This window comes from Lithobates pipiens, unplaced genomic scaffold (genome assembly GCF_037356315.1).
Source record: "Lithobates pipiens isolate NorthernLeopardFrog02 unplaced genomic scaffold, aLitPip1_a1.2 Scaffold_19, whole genome shotgun sequence".
Taxonomy (NCBI): domain Eukaryota; kingdom Metazoa; phylum Chordata; class Amphibia; order Anura; family Ranidae; genus Lithobates; species Lithobates pipiens.
Genome location: NW_027507764.1, coordinates 483,010,713 through 483,037,286, shown reverse-complemented (window position 1 = coordinate 483,037,286; position 26,574 = coordinate 483,010,713). Strand labels below are relative to the sequence as shown.

Genomic DNA, 26,574 nt, shown 5'->3' with positions numbered 1-26,574 from the left:
TTTTTCCAGGAACCACTCATTTTTTTAAATAAAACTCCGTAGGCTTACCACCAGGAACAGCCTATAATGCAGTACACAGCATTTGCCTTTGGTCAGTGACATCAATATTTACATGGAATTGATAACCTAATTCCCTTTCTATAAAAGGATGGGCTCACAGCAACTATAATGTCATTGTGTGTTGGAGCTGTTGGGTACAACTGACAATTCTGTGTATTGAGACATACAGTTTTTTTATTATTATTTATTATTTTTATTTTTTTAGCTTTAGCATTGATACTGCATGTTTCCCTTGTGGCAGTGCCCAGTTTCCCATGCCTTTTGTTTGATTTACACTCTCTAGACTAGAAAATAGCGCAAGATTCATGAAACTGTTTGTGAATGAATCCCTGGCAGATTTGCTCCTCTTTATTTACAAGCATATTCAACATGGCCCTATGAAAGGAAACAATAATATGAAACTTTAAAGTGATTGTAAAGTATTATATACAGTATAAGAGTGTTATTCTGCTACCTAAATATTTTTTAACTTAATGCAAGGAATGCTTTAAGGTAAAAATGTTTAGGCTTTAGGATCACTTTAAGGGGCTTGGTGTCTCATTGTGGCATGGGGGTGCACAGAATGATCTGACAGCTGTGTGTGAGGTTTTGACCGAGGGGTATCTCTAAATGCAGTGGTAATTATGTGCAACGTGTTACCAAACATTTTTGCATATATTATATCTTGTTTTTAAATAAATTTGATATAGTATTATAAATTTTATTTTTCTTAGCAAACTTATCCTCTGAAGAGACCCCAAACACCATGGGTCGAAACGCGTCAGTAACTGATATGCAATAGTCTTATGAAATGCTTTGTATAACCCTTATGTTTGCTACCTCCTGTATTTGGCATGGTTATATCCCCATTCAAGCTCATATTTTGACACTCATGTAATATCCCACCTTATCTTCCAATAAAGATTTTTTATTCTTTACTCAATGGTTATTTTTCTCATCTATATATAGCTGCCTAAAAAAAAAAACCCTGAGGGACTGTTTCCATTTTTTTTGGGATCACTTTAAGTAGCCAAATCAGGTTAAAATTTACTGCAGTCATGCTGTAATTAAAATAAAATTTTTGATTTGTACATGTGGATTACTGCGCCCTTTTCATGATCATCCCTTTTTGCTCCATGTAAAGAGTGATGAAGATGTTTTTTTTTTTTTTTTTTGCAATATAAGTTTTATTAATGCAAACTGTGCCCAATAAGGGCATATACAAAACAATAGACACACATTTTTTAGAAACAAAGGGGAAAAGATGGAGGGAGAGGCAGATATGCTATATCACATACTTAACATAGATCAAGTGGATGAGCTAGTTCAAGTTATAATCGGCCAGTCAAAGACTTGCAAGTATAAGGTCCTCTGTTAGTGAGTAGGGTGAATATTACCAGCCTATGTCTCTTCTGTCTTTTGCTTCCCTCTCCCTCTAGCTTCTCATTTCCCCGGGTGAGGTCCAGCGCCCGGGGCTCAAGGTCAACAAGAATGGTATGGAACAACATGTAGGGAAGGAGAGAAAAAAGAGAGAAGAAAAAAAAGGGGGGTGGAAGAAGGAGCAGGATGGGGGGAGGGGGGTTCTGGTTGATTCAGGACAGCCCCCAACTTTATCCCCCGTTCTTCAGGTTATTGTGATGAAGATTTTAAATGAAACACATAATATAAAACATAAACAGACTAGAAAATGCATTTCCTGGAGAAAATGCGTGGGAATGCTGAATAGCATCAAAATTGCCCCATCATATTGCCACCATCAAAACTGCCCCATCATATTCCTCTATATATACATGGTGTCTGTGCTCTCTGTAATATGAGATGCTCCAGCCGCCTCTCCCCACTGCCAATCACTGTGTATAAGATTTGGTAACCATGGAAACAAAACAGACAACAAAAGCCTAGATGCCCTAAACTTAATGAAATTTTCTGAAATGGTCACTAAACTTAAACAGCTTCTTCACAAAAACTGTAAAAGATATCAAACTGAAAATATATAGCCAGATAGCTGAATATTTTGTGAACATTTTAAAGTTTGTTTGGCGTCTGTAGGTGAAAGTATGAAGGAGCTAAAACTTTTGGCAGCGGAAGAAGATTTTACAGATTTTTAGCATGCTCTCATTGACTTCAATGTTAAAAAAAGTGTTAAGAAGCCTAATATTTTAAAAAGTATAAATAGTAGAAAAAAAGTTGAAGGAGAGCACACATCAGCTGAAAGAGCTGAACATTTTAAAAGTTGAATGGCTTTAATAGCTGAAAGTATGCAGAAGTTACGCAGAGCCAAAAAACTTACGGAATAATACAATTTAAAAGATGATGATGATGATGATGATGATTAATAAATAAAAAAACAAATAACAATAGTGGGACTGCTGAAGCATTCCCACTAAAAAGATGATGACGATGATGATGATTAACTAGAAAATGCATTTCCTGGAGAAAATGTGTGGGAATGCTCAATAGCATCAAAACTGCCCCATCAAAACTGCCCCATCATATTCCTCTATTATAAATCAGTACGTGGTGTATCTGTGCTCTCCCCCACTGCCCATCACTGTGTATAAGAAGTGTTGGTAACCATGGAAACAAAACAGACAACAAAAGCCTGGCTGCCCTAAATTTAATGAAATTTAATGAAATTATCACTAAACTTAAAAAGCTTTTTCACAAAAACTGTAAAAGATATCTAGCTGAAAAGATACAGCCAGATAGCTGAATATTTTGTGAACATTTTAAAGTTTGTTTGGCATCTGTAGGTGAAAGTATGAAGGAGCTGAAACTTTTGGCAGCAGAAGAAGATTTTACGGATTTCATGCTCTCATTGACTTCAATGTTAAAAAAAAGTGTTAAAAAGCTTAATATTTTAAAAAGTATAAATAGTAGGAAAAAAGTTGAAGGAGAGCACACATCAGCTGAAAGAGATGAACATTTTAAAAGTTGAATGGCTTTAATAGCTAAAAGTATGCAGAAGTTGTTACACAGAGCCAAAAAACATACGGAATAATAATAAAAAGATGATGATTATTAACTAGAAAATGCATTTCCTGGAGAAAATGCGTGGGAATGCTGAATAGCATCAAAACTGTCCCATTATATTGCCCCCATCAAAACTGCCCATCATATTCCTCTATTAGAAATCAGTACATGGTGTGTCTGTGCTCTCCCTCACTGCCCATCACTGTGTATAAGAAGTGTTGGTAACCATGGAAACAAAACAGACAACAAAAGCCTGGCTTCCCTAAATTTAATGAAATGTTCTGAAATTATCACTAAACTTAAACACCTTTATCACAAAAACTGTAAAAGATATCAAACTGAAAAGATATAGCCAGATAGCTGAATATTTTGTGAACATTTTTTGTAGTTTGCATCTGTAGGTAAAAGTATGCAGGAGCTGAAACTTTTGGCAGCAGAAGAAGATTTTACGGATTTTAAGCATGCTCTCATTGACTTCAATGTTAAAAAAAAGGGTTAAAAAGCTTACTATTTTAAAAAGTATAAATAGTAGAAAAAAGTTTGAAGGAGAGCACACATCAGCTGAAAGAGCTGAACGTTATAAAAGTTGAATGGCTTTAATAGCTGAAAGTATGCAGAACTTACGCAGAGCCAAAAAACGTACGGAAAAATAAAATTAAAAAGATGATGATGATTAATAAATAAAAAAAGAATAACAATAGTGGGACTGCTAAAGCAGTCCCACTAATTATTATTCTTCTGATTATTTCAATTGATTTCCACAGGTATGTGGTGATTTTGCTGAGCAGGTTAAAATATGGTTGCTGTGGTAGATAGTTCTTGCATACACTTTCTTAAATAAGACTCATTTGTAGGTAGGTGCCAATTGTACTTGTAGCACCCCCTAATGTGGCTTTGGTGCTAATGTTAGGATTTTTGTTAGTGTAGGTAAATTCAGACTTGGGCAGCAGCCAAGCCTATGTTTGATTTTCTGGGTTAGAGTTTGAGTGACTGGATGACTCAGCAGCAGCTTCTCTGGTGAACTCCTCCTTGCTTGCTGAAAATTTGGAGAAGATTCCAGAAGCAGTTGGGAGGGTTCTAGGAGGAGCTGGCTGAAGTATTCTAAGAGGCCCTGACCAATCCCCAACAGATGGGTTGGCAGGGGGCAGGCCCCCCTCAATACTCTGGGTCAGCCCAGTTGGGGCAGTGTGAGTTCGGGTGGAAGATGGAGATGAAGTGTTAGGCTGTCGGAGGCCTTTGAGAGTAGGCTCCTAGTCTGGGGGGGGGGGAGACTGCGCTGGGGTGTGAAAGAGACCCCTTCTCATGACACATGGAGGCACGGGAGCAAGGAGAAGACAGCAGGAGGACACTACCGGGCAAGTCGCCAGGGAAAAAGACTGCCAAGTGGGCTGCTGAGTGTTGCAGTCAGAAGACTGAGAGGAATGCCTGAAGGGACTGGGTGCAAGCAGTCTGGGTGATGCAGAGTAGTCTGGGAGGAATGTGGAGAAATTGCCAGGAGGGCTAGTGAAAGGGGCAGCTGCAGCCAGGTGGGCTGGCATTGCCTGCAGAGGTGGTATTGGGAGCAGTAGCCACAGGAATAGGACAGCTAGCACCAAAGACCTCTCTTTTACTAAACTACCAAAGGGGTCCACAGTCCCTGCCTGCAAGGGCATTTGCTTTGCTGGCTGAGATTGTGTTGGATTAAACTGTCAGTGCTAGCTGGTCCTGGGCGTTGTAGTTCTACAAGCAAGTTTGTGCTGGAGGTAGAAGAGAAGTGTATATACTGGATGTATATATTTTTTTCCCTGAAGATTTCTCTACTGATCAAGAACCCTTGAACCGTTACCCCATCCAAGTTTAATCTCCCTAAATAAAAAAACAAAACAAAGCTGAAAAGACTCTTGTCTCAATAGTAAGTAGAAAATTCATGTGCCTGGCTGTGCAGGGTGGGAGATACCCATCTTCACCAGTGGCTCCTATGGGGTATCGCTACATTTGGAGCTGTTGTCTGGGATATCTGCCGACAGTCAACCTGACAGCCGTTTCTCCTAGGAACCAGAGTTTTCCATTAAGCCAGGAAACTGCCTTGTTCCAAAAGACCACCAGAGGGGTTGAACCAGGGAATGACTTATGTGCTCTGCCTGTTTGTGACTGTAACTTCAAAAATTAAGTGCAGTTGTCCATAGCAACCAGCGGGAGCTGCCTGTCAAATTATTCTTGCCATGCTTAGCCAGTTGCCCCAACCACACTTGCATTGTTATCCTGCTACTCAGTGACTTTACCATTTGCTGTCACCCGTGGCAACCACGACGGGCGATTGCGCCCATGGATTACAAATACAATATCTCACAAAAGTGAGTACGCCCCTCAAATTTTTTAAAATATTTTATTATACCTTTTCATGTGACAACACTGCAGAAATTACACTTTGCTAAAATAAAATAGTGTATAACAGTGTAAATTTGCTGTCCCCTCAAAATAACTCAACACACAGCTCTTAATGTCTAAACCACTGGCAACAAAAGTGAGCACACCCCTAAGTGAAAACGCCCAATTGGGCCCAAAGTGTCAATATTTTGTGTGGTCACAATTATTTTCCAGCACTGCCTTAACCCTCTTGGGTATAGAGTTCACCAGAGCTTTACAGGTTGCCACTGAAGTCCTCTTCCACTCCTCCATGACGACATCACAGAGCTGGTGGATGTTAGAGACCTTGCGCTCATCCACCTTCCAATTGAGGATGCCCCACAGATGCTCAATATGGTTTAGGTCTGGAGACATGATTGACTAGTCCATCACCTTTACCCTCAGCTTCTTTAGCAAGGCAGTGGTCGTCTTGGAGGTGTGTTTGGGGACGTTATCATGTTAGAATACTGCCCTGCAGGCCAGTCTCCGGAGAGAGGGGATCATGCTTTGCTACAGTATGTCACAGTACATGTGGGAATTCATGGTTCCCTCAATGAACTGTAGCTCCCCAGTGCCGGCAGCACTCATGCAGCCCCAGACCATGACATTCCCACCAGCATGCTTGACTGTAGGTAAGACACACTTGTCTTTGTACTCCTCACCGGGTTGCCGCCACACACGCTTGACATGATCTGACCCTTAGTCTGCTTGTCTTCAGTAAAATGTTTGCAGGTTTTCTTGTGCATCATCTTTAGAACAGGCTTCCTTCTGGGATGACAACCATGCAGACCAATTTGATGCAGTGTGCGGCGGAGCACTGACAGGCTGGCCCCCCATCCCTTCAACCTCTGCAGCAATGCTGGCAGCACTCATATGTCTATTTTCCAAAGACAAATTCTGGATATGACGCTGAGCACGTGCACTCAACTTCTTTGGTCGACCATGGCGAGGCCTGTTTTTAGTGGAACCTGTCCTGTTGAACCACTGTATGGTCTTGGCCATCCTGCTGCAGCTCAGTTTCAGGGTCTGGGCAATCTTTTTATAGCCTAGGCCATCTTTATGTAGAGCAACAATTCTTTTTTTCAGATCCTCAGAGAGTTCTTTGCCATGAGGTGCTATGTTGAACTTCCAGTGACTAGTGTGAGAGAGTGAGAGCGATAACACCAAATTTAACACACCTGCTCCCCATTCACACTTGAGCCCATGTAACACTAACAAGTCACATGACATCAAGGAGGGAAAATAGCTAATTGGGTCCTATTTTGGACATTTTCATTTAGTCGTGTACTCACTTTTGTTGCCAGTGGTTTAGACATTATGGCTCTGTGTTGAGTTATTTTGAGGGGACAGCAAATTTACACTGTTATACAAGCTGTACACTCACTACTTTACATTGTAGAAAAGTGTAATTTCTTCAGTGCTGTTACATGAAAATATATAATCACACTGTAGCTCGGAGGAAGAATGGGAGATGGCAGGCTCCCTGGTCCAGAAAGAGATCCAGCCTGAGGTGTTAGATGTAACAGATCTTGCTGTGGGAACTGGAGAAACGACAGGAACCCCTGTCAGTGCAAGAAAGATCTTCTAAAACAGACCCTCCCCCACCCAGTGCAGAGCAGCTTAATTCAAGCAGAGGGTCAATAGTAGTGATGGACGAACTTCCGACGGGACGTTTCGCGAACGCGGACCGCGAACGTTCGCTGCGGGCCCCATTGACTTCAATGGGAGGCGAACTTCGCAAACCTACAGGTCAAATTTGCAGCCACAAAATAATTAATAGCTGTGCAAACATAGTCCCACCACATGGCCAATGACATAACACACGTATGAGGTGAATTTGGAATCGACAACTACAAGCATTCTTTTTTTATATGGAAAATTGTTGTGACAATTCAGGACTGTGGAGCGCATGAAGGCAATGGAGGAGAGGGAAGGTCAGGGACCAGGGTAGGCAAAGAAGAGGGTGCAGGAGATGATCACCAGCAGCGTGACATACAGCAATGACACCTGCACCGTGATAGAGTCATCTGACAGCAGCACCGTGATAGAGAGCACTGACATCAGCAGCGTGACATACAGCAATGACACCTGCACCGTGATAGAGTCATCTGACAACAGCACCGTGATAGAGAGCACTGACATCAGCAGCGTGACATAAAGCACTCACACCAGCACCGTGATATACAGCACTGACAGCACCACCATGACAGAGAGCACTGACATCAGCACCGTGATATACAGCACTGACACCTGCACCGTAAGCAGCCCCAGGAGGAAGTTAGCATAGCACAGGGATGGTGGGAGCCCCTCATAATGAGCATAGCACAGGGATGGTGGAAGCCCCTCAAAATATGCACAGCAGAAGTACAGCCCCAGGAGGAAGTCAGCACGACACAGGGATGGTGGGATCCCCTCATAATATGCACAGCAGAGGTACAGCCCAGGAGGATGTCAGCACAGCACAGGGATGGTGGGAGCCCCTCAGACCAAGTTACCAGTCCTTATAAGGAGCTTTGTGGACCAAGCAGGTTGTGTGTGAGTGATTAGCAGACTGTACGTCAGTCCCTATACCGATGAAGGACTGCTGCAGTATAGGGCAGCAGTCAGCAGTAGTGCACCTCAACCCTATGTATTGTGGACCGATACCAGTCCTTATAGAATAGCAGACTGTACCTCACTCAACCTTATGTACTGTAGCACCCTAGACAGACCAAGTTACCAGTCCTGATAAAGGGCTTTGTGGAACAAGTGAGTTGTGAATGATTAGCAGATTGCGGCAGAAGGGCAGCAGTCAAGTATAATATTCTTTCTATATTTGGAAGAAAGAATATTATACGTGTACAAGCCTATTACCATACCACTGATACCAGTCCTGAAAAGAACCTTTATGGAACTAATAGTAACAGCTACTGATTAAACTGACCCTCACTGCCTGACACACTGCTTCCTGCCTGTCCCTATATAAACTGACAAAACAGAGGCTACTGGAACAATAACTGGAATAGCACTTTTGTGGACCTGATAGTAACAGCTAATGATGATGACTAAACTGACTGTCCCTACAGCAGACACAGCGTCCTGTCCCTTTCTCTAAACTGAAAAAAGACACTCAGGCTGCTGCAACAATCAGTAGCACAGCAAACCTATATACACCTAACACCTATACCAGTCCTGAAAAGAACTTTTGTGTACCAAATAGCTAGCGATTTGGGTCACTGTAATCTCTCCCTGCTCCACACAGCAACCTCTCCATATAGTGACAGAAGAGAGAATGTAAAATGGCCGCCGGATCGGGTGTATTTATAGGTTAGGGGGAATGTCCAAGTGTCCATGTGCTGTAATGTCTCAATTGGCTGTCCTGTACCCCATGATGGATGTGTCATCATAGGTCAAAGTTCTTTTACACAGTAAACGCAGAAGTCCGCCGGGCGAACGGCGCCAATAGTCCGCAGAATGGGCGGACCGCGAACAGACGAAATTCGCTGCGAAACGACCGCCGGGCGAACCGTTCGGCCATCACTAGTCAATAGGTCCCCCAATGCTTGTGTGCTTCCAGGAAAAGGGAAGCCAAGAGAACTGCCCAGGTGTCACGATCTGGAGTCAGGCTCAGAGACCAATAGCTATAGCAGCAGAGCAGATATTCACACAGGTCACCCTGGCTGATGGCACGGGTTCACCTGAGGTGCGGGGTCTAAGCACTAACCGGTATTCACCAGAGCTCCCAAAGGTGGAGATGGGCTTGGCTGCGTGTTAGTGCCAGGTCGCAGTCCTCAGGATAGCCCCACCAGGAGGTGAGCAAGCCGGGGGTCTGGTAGCAGATATAGCAGGTAGAGATCAAGCAGGAGCGTAGTTGAGAAACAAGCCAAAAGTCGGTAACCAATAGTTGCAGATTGGGATTCAGCGGAAGCGTAGTCCAGGAGCAAGCCAAATGTCGGTAACGAAAGGTAGCAAGGATACGGTCGGCAGCAGGAGAGATAGGAGCAAGATATTGGCTGGTAAAGGCACAATATTCTGGCAACCAGGAAGTGCAGAGACATGGCTTATATAGGAAGTTCATGGGAGGAGCAAAGGGTTCAAGGTTCAAGGCAAACAAGATTCAAGACATGATCACTAAAGGAACTGTCCAAGGAGCTGTCCAGCATTCCAGGTGGCTCAGCAAGCAGAGCCACCGCCAGACACACCAGAGGTCCCAGGTTCAAGCCCAGGTCCTAACAGTACTCCCCTCCTCCCAGGACGTCCCCTGGACGTCTTAGGGCCAGGTTTCTGAGGAAACCTCTGGTGGAATTCCCTTGTTAATCTAGGGGCATGAACATTCTCCTCAGGCTCCCAAGAATTTTCTTCTGGCCCATATCCTTCCCATTGAACCAAATATTGCAATTTGTTCCTAGAGATCCTGGAGTCAAGAATTTTTCCCACCACAAATTCTTCTTCACCCTGTACCTCGACAGGTGGGGGAGGAGGATGAATTCTTCCAGAAAAAGTATTTTCATGAAATGGTTTGAGTAGTGATATATGAAACACAGGGTGAATCTTCATATTGTCAGGAAGTTTTAGGCGAAAAGTGACCGGGTTGATTTGAGCAGAAATCTCAAAAGGTCCCATAAACTTTTGACCCAACTTAGCACATGGAACTTGAACTTTTAAATTTTTGGTAGATAACCAAACTTTCTCACCTACTTGAAAAGTGGGAATTGACCTACGATGTCTGTCAGCAGCCCTCTTGTAATATTCCTGCGCCTCCTTCAATGTATCAGTCAATTTCTCCTGGATCTCATGTAATGAAGTTAGTCTGTTGGTAACAGCAGGAATTGAAGTTGAGATGGGGAGATCAGGAATAAAAACTGGATGATACCCCGTGTTTAAGAAAAATGGGCTTTGGGATGTGGAACTATGTTTAGAGTTATTACAAGCAAACTCTGCCGTAGGAAGGTAGTCCACCCAGTCATCCTGAAGATAACTCACGAAGCATCGAAGGTATTGCTCCAGAGTTTGATTGGTCCTCTCGGTCTGACCATTAGACTGCGGATGAAAAGCCGAGGACAGATTAACTGTTACACCCAAAGCTGAGCAAAAACTTCTCCAAAATTTTGAGGTAAACTGTACCCCTCTGTCAGACACCACATCATCAGGAATTCCATGAAGTTTAAAAACTTCTCTAACCATTACCTCAGCAGTATGTTCGGCGGAGGGTACCCCTTTAACTGGAATAAAATGAGCCATCTTGGTGAGACGGTCAACGACTACCAGAATGGTGGTCATCCCTTTTGAAAGAGGAAGGTCAACCACAAAGTCCATAGAAATTGACCCCCATGGTCTTGATGGAACAGGTAGTGGTAGAAGTAACCCCAGAGGAGAAGATCGAGGTGTCTTATTGCGAGCACAGGTTAGACATGAAGCCACATAACTCTTAACATCTTTCTTGTACCCAGGCCACCAAAAGGAACGTGATAAGAGTTCTTCTGTTTTAGAAACCCCAAAATGACCAGCAAGCTTAGAGTCATGTACCAACCTGAGGGCTTCTACCCGAACTGATTCAGGTACATAGAGGCAATGCGCTTGAGTCCAAAAACCATTGTTGTACTTGAGGTTAATGTCCTTAGGAGGATTATTAAGAAGTGGGTCATTCTCATACCCCTCCTTGAGAAGATTAAGAAATGTCTTTGAACTCATGGCCCCTAGAAAGTTCTTTTGAGGCAGGATTGTACATTCAGAGGTGCTTTCCTGGAGAGGCCCAGACAACATCCGTGATAGGGCATCAGCCTTACCATTCCTTGACCCAGGGCGGTATGAAATAACAAAATTAAACCTGGAAAAGAAAAGGGTCCAACGTGCTTGTCTAGATGACAACCTTTTAGCAGACCTAATAAATTCTAAATTTTTATGATCGGTGAGAACGGTTACAGGGTGCTTAGCTCCTTCCAGCAGATGCCTCCACTCAGAAAATGCTTCCTTAATTGCCAGCAGCTCCTTGTTTCCAATGTCATAATTCATCTCGGCTGAAGACATCAGTCGAGAGAAATAAGCACAAGGATGAAGCTGCATTTTTTCTCCCATTCGCTGAGAAAGGATAGCTCCTACAGCAGAATTAGAAGCATCAACTTCTACGATGAAAGGTAGTTCTGGATCTGGATGTACCAGGATTGGTGCAGAAGTGAAGAGAGTTTTCAGTTTACTAAAGGCAGCCTGTGCCTCAGGAGACCACAAAAAGGGCACCCCTTTCTTTGTCAACTGTGTGATTGGAGCAATTACCCTAGAGAAATTCCTTATAAATCTTCTGTAAAAGTTGGCAAAACCAACAAATCGCTGTATCTCTTTAACATTCTTAGGGGCGGGCCAATCCACCACAGCTTTGATCTTATCGGGATCCATGCTTACCCCTTCAGCAGAGATTATGTATCCCAAGAACTGGATCTGAGTTTGTTCAAACTCGCATTTCTCTAATTTTATGTAAAGTTGATTTCACCTTAATCTCTCGAAAACAATACAGACATGCTTGCGGTGTTCTTCCAAGGTATCAGAGAAAATGAGAATGTCATCCAAATATGCTATTACAAACTGATCAAGCAAATCTCGAAAGACATCATTAATAAAATGTTGAAAAGTTGCAGGAGCATTGCAAAGCCCAAAGGGCATGACCAAAGACTCAAAATGTCCATATCTGGTTCTGAAAGCAGTTTTCCATTCATCACTGGAACGAATGCGGACAAGGTTGTATGCCCCCCGTAAATCTAATTTGGTAAAGAGCTTGGCAGAGCGGAGTCTCTCAAGCATTTCTGGAATCAGTGGGAGTGGATAGCGATTCTTAATTGTGATCTTATTTAAATCTCTGTAGTCGATACACGGACGCAGGGTGGAGTCCTTTTTCGTCACGAAGAATAAGGCTGCGCCAGCAGGAGAGGTTGAGTGTCTGATAAAACCCTTCTCAAGATTCTCATTAATCCACTCCCTGAGCACTTTCAGTTCAGGTTCTGATAAAGAATAAAGGCGACCAAATGGTATTTCTGCCCCTGGAAGCAATTCAATGGGACAATCATAAGAGCGATGAGGAGGCAGCTGATCTGCGTTCTTTTTATCACAAACATCCCGAAACTCAAGATATTGTGGAGGTAGCTTGTCATATGACTGGATAGTTGCCAAAACTGCTTGTAAATCTTGGGTTGGTGGAGGGCTTATTTGATAAGATTCTTTGCAATGTTTCTTGCAATGGTCAGATGTAAAGCTTAAAGAACGTGTCTCCCAGTTGATGGAGGGATTATGGATAGAGAACCAAGGAATGCCCAGGATAATAGGGAACTTGGGTGATGTAATCAGCTCAAAGCTGATAGTCTCCTGATGGTCAGTTTCAATTAGGAGTTTAAGTGGGATTGTCTCGTGGGTAACAGGGCCTGAAGTCAAAGGTGAGCCATCCACAGTTTCCATATCAATTGGGGCAAGTTTATTTCTTATTTGAATGTTATTACTTTGGGCAAATTCGATGTCGATGAAGTTTCCCCCAGCCCCTGAGTCCAGCATAGCAGAGCAAGGTATTTCATTGCTTTCAACAATAAGCTTTATAGGGATGACAAAATGAGTTGATAAAGAATTAACTTTATTTGCTTCCTGAATCAAAGGAGAGATGGACTGAGAAATTGAGTTTATTTGTTCAGATACTGTAACATCCATTGCTGCAATTGTTCTTTTAAATTTATTGGGACAATTAACTGCGTAATGTCCAGAGTCTCCACAATAAAGACATAAGTTTTCTGAACGTCGTCTTTCTTTCTCCTGAGTAGTAATAGATCTTTTAATAGCATCCACCTGCATAGGTTCAGGAGTGTCAGAATCAGGAAAAACTCTTGGAACCTTAGGAGGATACTGAGTAGTAGAAAAACGCATGCCACCATTACTGCCTAGGATTCCCAGTCTCTCCTTTCTCCTTTCAGTAAGTCTCTGATCAATTCGAATACATAATTTAATAAAAGCTTCAAGGTCATCAGGACTTTCTACTCTGGCAAGCTCATCTTTTACTTGTTCCGAGAGTCCTTGACGGAACTGACTCTTCTGTGCTGCTGGATTCCAATTGGTATCTGAGATCCAACGTCGGAATTCAGTTGTGTACTCTGCAACAGAGCGTCTTCCCTGACGTAAATTGTGCAATTTTGCCTCAGCAGTAGCACAGCGGTTAGGATCATCGAAAACTTGGTTCATCGCAGTCACAAAAGAATCAAAATTATCCAGGATGACATCATCTTTCTCCACATAAGGGGAGGCCCAGGCTAAGGCTTCCTCAGTCAGGAGGTTGATAATAAACAGCACCTTTTTCCTGTCAAAAGTGAATGCAGCAGGTTGCATCTGAAAGTATATACGACATTGATTAAGGAATCCTCTATAATGGCGGCGGTCTCCGCTAAACTTGAGTGGTAGGGGCATTCGTGCATTAATTTCTATGGCAGCAGTATCTCGGGCATGAAAATCCCGCAATTGTTTGTGTAGATCAAGGATTTCCTCTTGTAGACCTTTCATTTCAATTTGTAACTCAGAAAATTTTTCCTGGTAGTCAACACCAAATGCCTGTAACTCAGCGATTTGAACCCTGAGAGGAGCCACGGCAGCTGCTACAACGGCCTCCATGTTTTTGGCCAGAATATTCTGTCACGATCTGGAGTCAGGCTCAGAGACCAATAGCTATAGCAGCAGAGCAGATATTCACACAGGTCACCCTGGCTGATGGCACGGGTTCACCTGAGGTGCGGGGTCTAAGCACTAACCGGTATTCACCAGAGCTCCCAAAGGTGGAGATGGGCTTGGCTGCGTGTTAGTGCCAGGTCGCGGTCCTCAGGATAGCCCCACCAGGAGGTGAGCAAGCCGGGGGTCTGGTAGCAGATATAGCAGGTAGAGATCAAGCAGGAGCGTAGTTGAGAAACAAGCCAAAAGTCGGTAACCAATAGTTGCAGATTGGGATTCAGCGGAAGCGTAGTCCAGGAGCAAGCCAAATGTCGGTAACGAAAGGTAGCAAGGATACGGTCGGCAGCAGGAGAGATAGGAGCAAGATATTGGCTGGTAAAGGCACAATATTCTGGCAACCAGGAAGTGCAGAGACATGGCTTATATAGGAAGTTCATGGGAGGAGCAAAGGGTTCAAGGTTCAAGGCAAACAAGATTCAAGACATGATCACTAAAGGAACTGTCCAAGGAGCTGTCCAAGGAGCTGTCCAAGGAGCTGTCCAAGGAGCTGTCCAAGGAGCTGTCCAGCATTCCAGGTGGCTCAGCAAGCAGAGCCACCGCCAGACACACCAGAGGTCCCAGGTTCAAGCCCAGGTCCTAACACCAGGTTTTCCAGGTTCTAGTGAGAAGTTCAGTGCAAAACAGCTCTGGGGTGGGGTCTGGACTACCCCTATGTCCCTCCCGACATCATGGACTTAATTGAAAACTCCTGCGGAGAATGGGAGAATGACCTGGTGTGGGAGTACCTACACATCCCTAAGCCTCTGCGGGTGCCAGATTGTGAAGAGGCCTGGGTCTGGTTTCAGGATGTTCAGAAGGAATGGAGGCTGAGGGGGCAATCTGCAAGGACAATGTGGTGATCGTGAAAGCAGGGCAGCCTGCTAGGAGCCACTCTGTTGCTGCCAGGATTGCTGATGTCAGTTTGCAAAGATTGCCAAATCCCGACTTTTATCTGTGAGGGACTGCTAGAGTGTGCAGCTTACAGGTGTAAGTTTTTTTTACATGGAGAGCTGGGAGATGGCTGCCTGTGTCATTTGTTACTGAGACAGCCTGCCACCCTGACCTATGCCAGATGGATGGACTGTTCCCACCTGAAGAAGTCTGGGTGATGCTTAGCCATGTGACACCCCACTTTGCGAAGAGCCTGATGCTCCAGGAGGGGCTTCTCCTAACAGGGGATCTTAAAGCAAACGTTTGTGTTGTTTCCGCCAGCAGGATTTATAAGCCCTTGCTGCCAGAATAAAGAAACATATATGTGAATTTTCTTGATTATTTTCTGTCAGTGGGATCATAACCCCCTGCTGACAGAAAATGTGTACAGTCAGTCAGTTGTTAGTGGTAGAAATTTGTACCTTGTGTTTTCTCTGTTTTGCAGGTGTCGTTGTGAGCAGCCGCTCACCCTGCTATCGTTGGACAACATTTTCCAGAGGGCTTCCCTTGCGGGGGAGGTGCTCTGGCCCTTTGTGTACAGTTTTTGTCATACTGTGTATGTTAGCTGCGGGGACCTTTAGCCAGGATGTATATAATGTGTCAGATGACAAAAATTATTTGAAGTTAAGGGGGGATCCTACATCCTCCTTTAAAAAGGATCTTAATGCACTTTTAGAGCAATCGCAGCAGGCATTTTCACTCAAGTTGAGAGAGACATGTTCATCCCTGATGCCCAGATTATGCCAATCTTTCATCATGTATAAGTTGCATAAAGGTTGTCAACCACTAACAGGTAGACCTATAGTGGCAGGCATTGGGTCGTTGAATGAGCGTTTGGGAGAATGGGTAGATTTCCAGTTACAGCCATTCGTTTCTGGTTTACCTGGCTTCTTAATCTATTACGTGGGATTCGGATCCTGTGTGGATTACCTGTGATGTGACTAGCTTGTATTCATCTATCCCTCACTCTTTAGGAATCCAGGCCGTAGCATTCTTCCATCATAGCCAGCACTCCTTGGTACACCAAGAGTTGATTTTATGTTGTTTTAAATATTTGTCAACTCATAATTTTTTCATGTTCGATGGGGACCACTACCTCCAGAAATGCGGGGCCTTGATGGGAGGCAAATTTTTCCCCTCCCTGGACAATTCGTATATGGGATGGTGGGAGAGGTTCCCTCATTTTTGGCGCTGTTTGTCTCCATTGTTCTGAGATTAAATTTTCCCGCCGCTATATAGACGATTAAATTTTTGTGTGCAGCAGGAGTGTTGGCGATTTAGATGAATGGCTTTTGTGCCTCAACGATAATAACCTCAACCTTAAATTTACAGGTGTCATGGACCCTAAGCAAATTGAATTTTTGGATGTTGTCCTAATAGGTGAAGGGGAATGTATTTCCTCTAAACTTTTCAGGAAGCCCTCTGCGGGTAATACTTTGTTGAGGGCTGATTCTGGCCATCCAAGACATACACCATCAAGGGTATTCCCGTGGGACAGTTTTTAAGGCTAAAGCGGGTGTCTTTTCTGAAGGAAGCCTCTGCCAAGAAAAAGCGTTTCATGGAAAGAGGCTATACAGCCCCTGTACTTGATAGAGCGTTTAACATAGCTCTTAAAACTGATAGAGGCATCTGATAAATATATTCAAACTCCGGTATTTTCTTTTTTTTTTTTTTTTTTTCTATGAAAGAATTTTATTGAAAATAAAATGAAAAAACAGAAGTATCATAGAAATGAACTGACAATGTGTATACATAGCAGACATTTGTAGAAGTAATTAACAGAGTGTACTGGTATTTCACCAACTTTATATGTCTCCACTTTGTATTGGTAGGCCGAGTCTCTCAATGCATCTGCCCTTCATATAGTTTCCAGAGTATGAAGCTTAAAAACTGCATTTCAATAATCAGATTAGAAGACTTTAGGTGGAAAAAAATTTTTTTATTTGATATCGTCTGTCCCGATAGGTAGAAAGAGTATAAATGTAGATAGTCGTCTAGGTCAGGGTAGTCAAGGGCTAAAGAACGTCAGTCGTCAATAGGGAGAAAACTGAAAAAAAAGAAAACACAAAGAAAAGAAGAAAAAGAAAAAAAAAAAGAAAAGGAGAAAAAAGAAAAGAAAAGAAATAAATAAATAAAATAAAAATAAAGGGGGGTGGAGTATCTTAGAAGAACGTGACTAGGGGAGGATAGGGAGGGGTAGATGGAGAGTCAGGGGAGGAGGGGGGGGTGATCCAAGGGTGTCGCCCTCCCAGCCTCCACCATCTTCCAGTGAGGGGGGGTTCCATGTAGGGGCCCCCGACCAGCGGGGGCTTTCCCTGGGCCCCTATGCATGTGGGCCAGGGATATTAGACAGGACAAGCAGAAATGTTTACCTAGGGGGAACTGGTGGGGAAGCTTCTGAGCCTCTATTAGTACAGTGAGGATGATTTGGGTTCATGATAGTGGAGTATCTGTCTGAAGTACTAAAGTGTTTCCAACAGGCCCATGTCTGTGAGTATTTTGAAGGGGAATCTCGGGCAATGTAGATCAATTCTTCCATCTCGGCTATTCTCCCCACGCGCATAAGCCATTCAGATGTCGTTGGAGTATGTGGGGTGCCCCAGTGGGATGAAATGCACAGTTTAGCAGCATTTATCATATGAACCCCTATGGATTTCCTGTACGATTGGGTTGAGGTGGAAGCGTGGTGTAGAATGAGCCGAGCTGGGGTGAAATCAATAGGATATGTGGTTACTTGTGAGGTTATATCACGTACCTGTGTCCAGAAAGTCTGAAGGAGTGGGCATGACCACCATATGTGCAGGAGTGTGCCTCTATCGTTCGAGCACCTCCAGCACTTGTCAGATGTGTCAGGATTGAATTTGTGTAAGAGCTCTGGTGTGCGTTACCATCTGGAGATCGTTTTGTAGTTATTTTCTTGAATCGAGACGTTAAGTGAGCCTTTATGGGCTATCGTAAAGATACGTTCCCAGTCTGCTTCTGATAAATCTAGTTGTAAATCTTTTTCCCACGACTGACATGCCTTCCCTTCTTTCGGGGAGACTGCTGTGAAGAACATGGAGTGTATGTTGGAGATCATACAGTGGTGTGAAAAAGTGTTTGCCCCCTCCCTCATTTCCTGTTCCTTTGCATGTTTGTCACACTTAAGTGTTTCGGAACATCAAACCAATTTAAACAATAGTCAAGGACAACACAAGTAAACACAAAATGCAATTTGTAAATGAAGGTGTTTATTATTAAAGGTGAAAAAAAATCCAAACCATCATGGCCCTGTGTGAAAAAGTGATTGCCCCCCTTGTTAAAACATACTATAACTGTGGTTGTCCACACCTGAGTTCAATTTCTCTAGCCACACCCAGGCCTGATTATTGCCACACCTGTTCACAATCAAGGCATCACTTAAATAGGAGCTGCTTGACACAGTAAGGTCCACCAGAAGATCCTTAAAAGCTACACATCATGCCGAGACCCAAAGAAATTCAGGAACAATTGAGAAAGAAAGTAATTGAGATCTATCAGTCTGGAAAGGGTTATAAAGCCATTTCCAAAGCTTTGGGAATCCAGCGAACCACAGTGAGAGCCATTATCCACAAATGGCGAAGACATGGAACAGTGGTGAACCTTCCCAGGAGTGGCCGGCTGCCCAAAATTACCCCAAGAGCACAGCGACGACTCATCCAAGAGGTCACAAAAGACCCCACAACAACGTCCAAGGAACTGCAGGCCTCACTTGCCTCAGTTAAGGTCAGCGTTCATGCCTCCACCATCAGGAAAAGACTGGGCAAAAATGGCCTGCATGGCAGAGTTCCAAGGAGAAAACCACTGCTGAGCAAAAAGAACATCAAAGCTCGTCTCAATTTCTCCACAACACATCTTGATGATCCCCAAGACTTTTGGGACAACATTCTGTGGACCGATGAGACAAAAGTGGAACTCTTTGGAAGGTGTGTGTCCAAGTATATCTGGCGTAGAAGGAACACTGCATTTCATAAAAAGAACATTATACCAACAGTAAAATATGGTGGTGGTAGTGTGATGGTCTGGGGCTGTTTTGCTGCTTCAGGACCTGGAAGACTTGCCGTGATAAAAGGAACTATGAATTCTGCTGTCTACCAAGAGATCCTGAAGGAGAATGTCCGACCATCTGTTCGTGTACTCAAGCTGAAACGAACTTGGGTTCTGCAGCAGGACAATGATCCTAAACACACCAGCAAGTCCACCACCGAATGGCTGAAGAAAAACAAAATGAAGACTTTGGAGTGGCCTAGCCAAAGTCCTGACCTGAATCCTATTGAGATGTTGTGGTATGACCTTAAAAAGCCCGTTCATGCTCGAAAACCCTCTAATGTAACTGAATTAGGACAATTCTGCAAAGATGAGTGGGCCAAAATTCCTCCAGGACGCTGTAAAAGCCTCATTGCACGTTATCGCAAACGCTTGGTTGCAGTTGTTGCTGCTAAGGGTGGCCCAACCAGTTATTAGGTTTAGGGGGCAATCACTTTTTCACACAGGGCCATGATGGTTTGGATTTTTTTTCACCTTTAATAATAAACACCTTCATTTACAAATTGCATTTTGTGTTTACTTGTGTTGTCCTTGACTATTGTTTAAATTGGTTTGATGTTCCGAAACACTTAAGTGTGACAAACATGCAAAGGAACAGGAAATGAGGGAGGGGGCAAACACTTTTTCACACCACTGTATGTTGTTGTGTCGTGGTCTGGGAACATAAGTTCTCAAATGGGGTCAGGTCTCGCGCCAGGCGCGAATCCTGGTTGTTTGTGGTGAGGAAGTGTCGGACTTGGAAATAGGACCAATAGGGGAATGCAGGGCTATCTGGGAGGCGTGGAAATGCGTTTCGTTCTAGGAGTGTGCCCCCCTGAAAGAAGTGTCGGACTAAGATTGATTCATGTGGCCATATATTCGCTAGGAAATTACTGGACATCCCAGGAGAAAAGGCTGGGTTATAGCAAACCGGTGTGAGGGGGCCCGGATTGGATGAGATCCGGGATTCCCTACACACCTCCCTGAAGCATCCCAAGGTTTCTCCTATGAGGGGATGTTCCTTCAAGGTCTTAGGCACATGGGGGAAAAGTATCCACGGTGTGGACTTGAGAGGTAATTCTGAGAATGATTCCTCTAAGGTTACCCAGTCTTTACAGCTTTTGTCTAAAGACCAATCTACTATCCTTCCAAGGTGGCAGGCTCGGGAATAGTTCAGGATATCTGGGAGACCGATTCCTCCTTTAGTTTTGGGCTTAGAAAGTTGAGAGAAACTTATCCTTGGACTTTTTTGTCTCCATAGGAACTTTAAGGATAGACGTTTTACTGTCTGAAAGAAAGCTTTTGGGAGTTTAATGGGGAGTGCTTGTAAAAGATATAAGATACGTGGGAGGACATTCATTTTAAGAATGCCCGCTCGACCAAACCAAGAAAAATGAGGTCTTTCCCATCTGCGTAAGTCTTCAGAAATGGACTGGACCAGTGGAGCAAAGTTTTTTGCATATAAATCTGATAAATGAGTGGTTAGTTGGGTACCTAGGTATGTGATAGCGTCTTTTTTCCATACGAAGGGGAAATTATTTTGACATTGGGTGACTATCTCTTCTGGTAGTGAAATGTTTAGGGCGTGGGATTTAGAAAAATTAATCTTTAAGTTGGATATGCGGTGGAAGAGTTCGAAGTCTTTAAGTAGATTGGGAATCGACGTCAGAGGATCGGTCAGGAAGAGCAAGATATCGTCGGCAAAGGCCGCTAGCTTATAGGTGCGTCCTGCTACTGGAATCCCTTTTATGTTACCGTTGGAACGGAGGCATTGGAGGAAGGGTTCCAATGTCAAAATGAAGAGGAGTGGGGAGAGTGGACATCCCTGTCTCGTTCCATTATGGATGGGGAAGGCGTTTGACAGATGGCCGTTAACCCGGACTCTTGCCGTCGGCGTAGCATATAAGGCCATAATGAAATCATACATACGGTTTTGTATTCCTAAGTGGCGTAAAACCGCACCTAGATAGTCCCAGGCCAACCAGTCAAACGCCTTCTCCGCATCCAAGGACAGAAAGAAACCCTGCCGATGTTGGGTAGTCAAAAGGTGGTGTAGGTTGATAGCTTTGATGGTGTTGTCCCTGGCCTCTCTGCGGTATTTTCTACTCCTTATAGTTTGGAGTTTAGTAAAATTAAAGGGATTGTGGAGAAATATTTACCTGTTCTCTATAATGATCCTGTGTATGCGCAAATTTTGTCTAATGGTATACGATCAGTTTCCCGCAGGGCTCCAACTATTGGCGATATGTTGTCTCCCAGTCTGTATTCAAGTAGCGCTCAACGTTCTAATTGGTTGCAGTTTAAAGGCTCGTTTCGATGTGGGAGTCAAAATTGTCCATGTTGCCCCCACATTTTATGAGGTGACACTATTCCTTCAAAGTCTTCAAATAAGGACTTTAAAGCTAAGTCCTTTATTAACTGCAACACGAAATTTGTTGTTTATGTAGTTACATGTGAGCAATGTTTATACAGTACGTTGCACGCACTACACGAAGATTGAGAGATAGATTATACAATCACCTCTACGACCTTTCTAAAAACCATCCTACTAACGTGGCGAGGCACTGGAATCTTTGTCATGACAGGTACGTCAGTGGCTTGCGCATTCAGGGGGTTGAAAAAGTCATTTTGACTAAAAGGGGTGATAGGTTTAGTTTATTGTGTAAGAGGGAGGTTTATTGGATATTCCACCTCCATACAAGACAACCTATGGGCCTCAACTTTGAGTGGGATATTTCCTTTTTTTATGAGTAAAAAGATTTTTCCACACATTAATTAGAGTCTCTTTGGTTATTAGGTATGAGTACTATCTCTTTGGTAGCCGGTTTGGTGCTAAGGTTTTTTCATCTGGTTCTGCTGGACTCACTTTTTTATGTTGTCACCAGTTTCTATTCATTATTTCCTGTTCATCATGATTTCCATATTTAGGACAAGCGAACTATTTCATTATTTGATTCCTGTGGGCTGTGCACATGTGCTGTACACCCATTTTACACTGCGCAGGCACCGGCGGATATATAATGGCCGCCGAATGCCTGCTTCAGTGTGTTGTTCAAACGCAGTGATATTCTGTTCTCCCAGCAGCACAATATAAGGGTTTTTTTTGGTGATGGTTATTGTCATATTTCTTTATTATATTTGTTTGCTTTTTTTTGGGGGGGGGGGGATTTGCAATATTTATACATGTTCATTTATGAGTACTTTCTTTTTTCTGTTTTTTAGACCTATGTGCGGGTTTGATGCGAGCCACCTGTGGGTCCCTAGCACTTTCTGGCTGCGCATCTCCGTGAGGTGATCTATCAATAATTCTGGCAGACAACATTTTTGATATACATTTATATATACTCAAATACAACTATTTACTCTTGATATGAGATTTATTCTCAGTAGTTTTGTTCATTTACAAATAAATGGTATGTACCCTGGATGTATATGTTTGAAGCTATGTGAATCTTGCCTTGTTGAACATGCCATTAAAGAAATTTCTCTTGTTCAGATTACAGCTATTTGTTCTCCTTACATATGCCTCTGAAGATGGGAATGTTTTCCTGAAACATGTCAGGCGTTTTGGAGTTCACATTATAAAATCATATATTAAACCTTTGATGTTGTGTAGACTATATATTTACATGTATGATTCCACGCATTGATATATGTATGGATTTTTATACTGTCTTGTGAAATGATTTTGTGTATTATTTTTGTGAATAAATTTGTAATATATTTTTTACTCATATTTTGGTCTGCCTTAAAAGTCCCGCTGTACCGGGGGGTACTGTGATCTCCTTGTTAGGGGATCTTTCTACTTGCATGTTTTGGGATGCCGGCGGCAATGATATTGGAGAGTTTCCTATGGTTCATCTCTTATATAATTAATTATTTGATTAAGACCATTCTTTGGACAGGGCAGCATGCATAGATTGCACAAAAAAAAAAAATTGCTGCAGTAACTTTCATTACTCATGTGTGTTTTTATTGCATACTATTTTTTATTTATATTTACATACTTTTGTGGACACGTGTCTAATATGATATGTTACATTCTGCATGCGATTAATTAGCTAGGTATTTTTATTAGCCTTGCCCGACCCGTTGCTTCTGGTTATATGTATATATTTATTTATTTTTGGTTATTTTTATTAGTTTATTTCTATTCTCATTTTATAGCTAACTGGGCAACTAATAATACCAGCAGGTTTTAATCAATACACTTTTATATATATCTTTTATTTGGTTGATGGGCATAAGTTTAAAGTATTGTGCTGTGGATGCGATTAACTAGGTAGATAGGCACATGCTTAATAGGCTTCACTATATATGTCATTAACAAGTTAAATAGTCATTAGTGTTTATTGAGCTGTATATATATATATATATATATATATATATATATATATTTATATATTTACCAGTTTGCCTCATTTGTTGGTTTCAGGATTTATACATATACACGTGTTTAATTTATTTTTGGTTAGGCCTCTTTCACACTGACGTCCCGTTCAGGCCCGCCTGTCAGTTTTTCAGGCGGACCTGAACGGGTGCTCCATAGAGCTCTATGGAGCGTCGGATGTCAGCGGTGACATGTCCGCTGACATCCGACCCGCTCCGATCCGAAAAAGTGTAACGGAGGAAAAAGCTATTTTTCCATCCGTCTGCGGATCGGATCGGGTGGCGACGGGCACTGCGGTCCGTCGTCATCCGATCTCCCATAGGGGAGAGCGGCGCTGTGACAGGTCCGTCCCTGCGCAGTGTGCAGAGACGGAGCTGTCATCTCCCTGCTCAGCGGGGATCGGTGGAGTGATCCCCGCTGAGCAAACGGATATCCACGGGGCGGATCAGAACTGATCCGCCCCGTGTGAAAGGACCCTTACATGGTTTGGTTCAGATCGTTCTTTTGCTTCATTCATTTATTTATTTTTTGTTTTCATTTCAACTTCTACATTGTATCAAAGGAGAGGGTTTGAATAGATACATTTGATAATGAGAATGAATCATTTCATCAGATATTCCGATCATGTGTGGGCTTCTTTGGAATTTTTTTTTCAAAAATTCTGACAGGCCTAGAAATAGAACATGTTTTAAATCTTTCAGACGGAATCAATCCTACCGGGAAAACCGGCACATGCGGCACATGCGGCACGTGCGCACTGAAGCAAACGGCACGTACGTGCCGTTTGCTTCAGTGAGTGTGCCGTTACCGGCAGCTCCCGCGTGCAAGCACGGGAGTGACATCATTGCGGCTCTGGCCAATCACAGCGCTGGAGTCGCGATACCTGGGAGTAACTCTGGGGAGAAGTGTCGCTGGCCGGTGCTGTAACGAGGGCTCGATCTCAGGTGAGTATTACATAATGAGCTACGGTAGTATGCTAGGCATATTAGTTCATTAAGCCTTTGTCTTGCAGGTGTTAGTATTTGTTTTTCAAAGTCGGTTTACAACCACTTTAAGTAATGACAAAGTTGGTGCCAAATAAACAGGTATACCTATGAGAGCTGAAGCATTTTAAATCTTCCTGTTGTATAAGTATTTCTGGGAAATCAGCTGCCATGTATTATTTGCACTGTGTTTCCTTAATCCTCTGCGGGTAGGGTGACAGTTGACCCACATCAACAAATTTCCCTTATTTTCCCCTTTTCAACAACAGTACTGGGATTTCCCTGTTCTGCTTGTGGTTAATTGAGGTATATGGCAATTGGACCCCTGTCTTGTTATTTGATATTTCCCTCTTGCCATTCCCTCAGTTATTAAATTCTCAGGGCGTTAAATTCTCTTGTGAAAAAAAAACAACATAATGATTAAAGCACTATATATCTAAACCCTATAACCAAAAATAATATATTGCCCTTACACGTGGTGGAGGCATTATTCTTTTTAAAGTGATATCAACCCCTTTGCGCCTAAGGGTAAAATAAAGCACAGTGGGTAAAACAAACACAACTTTCACATGTGTTAGTAAAACTGTGCATATCATCACAACTACTTTGTGCGTCCAGGTGGATTATATTGCATTCAGGACATTGGGCTTTCATTTGGTGGTAAATGGTAATGGATAGCGCCTAATTATAATTTTTATTTTATATCAAAGGTAAACTGGACCAAAATAGTAAAAAAACAAAAAAAAACATTTTTTTTAACCACTTCAATACCGGGCTACAGTCATATGACGTCCGCAGAGGGGATCTCCCATCCTGGGCGTCCTCGGTATCTCGCCACTCCTGCGGGCCCCCAGGGGCCCTCGGAGCGGTGATCGTGGAGGAGGTGCATCCATCGGACACAGCCCATCCCTGATCTGGGTAAAGAGCCAATAACAAATGGCCCTTTACCATGTGACCGGCTGTGTCCAATCACAGCCGGTCACATGCATTCCACACGTGCACGTCGCTTGTGCACGCCCCTAGGGCGCGCACAGAGCAGCGATTGGGGATGCGGCTTGTCACCCTGACAAAGCCCAACCCTGATCGCAGTAAAGAGTCAATGAAATTGGCTCTTTACCATGTGACCGGCTGTGTCCAATCACAGCTGGTCACAGAATGTAAACAAACTGCAGTAACGAGATGTTACGGGTTCTACTCCTCACAGACCGATCGTGTGTGAGAAGGAGATTGCGGTAACGTATCGTTACCGCTTACTGTACACACCAAAACACACTGATTGCCCCCCCCAATAAAGAGTACCTGTCACCACCCATCAAAGTACCTGTCACCACCCATCAAAGTACCTGAGTACCTGTCCCAGTCCATCTGAGTACCCGAGTACCTGAGTACTGGTCACAGCCCATCCGAGTACCTGTCACCACCCATCAAAGTACCTGAGTACCTGTCACAGCCCATCTTAGTACCCAAGTACCTGTCACAGCCCATCTGAGTACCCAAGTATTTGTTATAGCCCACGTGAGTACCCAAGTACCTGAGTACCTGTCACAGCCCATCTGAGTACCCAAGTACCTGTCACAGCCCATCTGAGTACCGGAGTACCTGAGTACCTGTCACAGCCCATCTGAGTACCCGAGTACCTGTCACAGCCCATCTGAGTACCTGCGTACCTGAGTACCTGTCACAGCCCATCTGATTACCTGAGTACCTGTCACAGTATATTTGAGTACCTGTCACAGCCCATCTGAGTACCTGAGTACCTGTCACAGTATATCTGAGTACCTGTCACAGCCCATCTGAGTACCTGTCACAGTATATCTGAGTACCTGTCACAGCCCATCTGAGTACCTAAGTACCTGTCACAGTATATCTGAGTACCTGTCACAGTTCATCTGAGTACCTGAGTACCTGTCACAGTCCATCTGTTAGGATTTCGGATGGTGAGTCTGACTTGGTGGAAGGAGACCTCTCTTACGACTCTGGTTCAAGTCTCTCTGGAGTGGGAACAGAGGGACAGGAGCACAGCGGGGTAGGAGCGTCCGGCCAGATGCAGCAGCAGGTGCTAGGAAGGTGGAGATCTTCAGGTGCAGGAGCTCTCGGTAGCAAGAAGGCAGCCGGTGGAGATTGGCA

At 43.5% G+C, this 26,574-nt stretch overlaps 1 protein-coding gene across 1 annotated transcript in view; it reads right to left on the bottom strand.

Moving 5' to 3' along the window:
- Positions 1-26,574, bottom strand: part of LOC143997354 (E3 ubiquitin-protein ligase RNF31-like) — a 126,757-nt gene that overhangs the window by 84,055 nt on the left and 16,128 nt on the right. The window lies entirely within an intron of this gene.